Here is a 1023-nt window from a genome sequence, read left to right on the forward strand (position 1 = left end):
TTTTTATTAAAAGTTTAACAATGCTTCATAGTGTTGTGTCACTGCAGTGTTATTTATTTTAAGAGCACGTCTCGGTTCTGGTTTTCTGAGGTTTGTCTGTCAAAAATTATGAGTTCTTGGAAAGAAATAGTTGCTGCAAAAGTTTCTTTTGATGTGTTAAAAATGAAGCTTTTTGGTGCTCGTCGATCTTTGACCAAGGCTTTCTCGCACGTACAAGCAGGTCCCGGAGCATTGTACGATATTATAATGAAATTATATCGTTTAGCCACTACTCGAACTCTCGCGAGATCACAAAAGAACAAATACAATGAGATAGCGTAATAAACTTAAATTCTTACGTTATAGATTGCATAATTATGGGGTATATAATGTAAAAACTTGCAATTTGCGATATCACGATTTTGCGCTATTATAATGCGACAATTACGATATATAGCGCAGGAATAACGGTATATATTGCAATTCATGCGATATCGTTTTCTCAGTGTAATTTTTTGTTTTTCTCTTAAATTAAAAAATGAAACTCTTACGGAAATTTTCATGTATAAAAATCAGAGTGTATGGGGACATACTGTTCCAGTGCTGCCAAAACGAGCTACGACTTTACCCCCAACATACCGACCGTTCGGGAGCCGAAAATTCGTCCATCCTTGTAGAGCCCCGCATGCAAGGATAAGGCTGCTTACTCTCAGAGGTCGCCTGGTATCCCAGAGTCACCGTTCTAGACACCTCACCCAGGTGCCATTCAGCTTTCGGCACGGTTTTCACACCTCCGCTTGGGGGTTAATTCCTTCGGGACCACCCCTGGACAATTGTCCGCGACTGTCTATTTATTTTTGTAACCATATTCAGCAGAAACCCTTGGTACAGGGAGCCTCTATCCGCAACCCGAGGACGCGTTCGGTGGCTTTGTCATTTTTGTTTTTTATTAAAAGTTTAACAATGCTTCATAGTGTTGTGTCACTGCAGTGTTATTTATTTTAAGAGCACGTCTCGGTTCTGGTTTTCTGAGGTTTGTCTGTC

The sequence above is a fragment of the Belonocnema kinseyi genome, chromosome 10, assembly GCF_010883055.1.
Source record: "Belonocnema kinseyi isolate 2016_QV_RU_SX_M_011 chromosome 10, B_treatae_v1, whole genome shotgun sequence".
NCBI classification, from domain to species: domain Eukaryota; kingdom Metazoa; phylum Arthropoda; class Insecta; order Hymenoptera; family Cynipidae; genus Belonocnema; species Belonocnema kinseyi.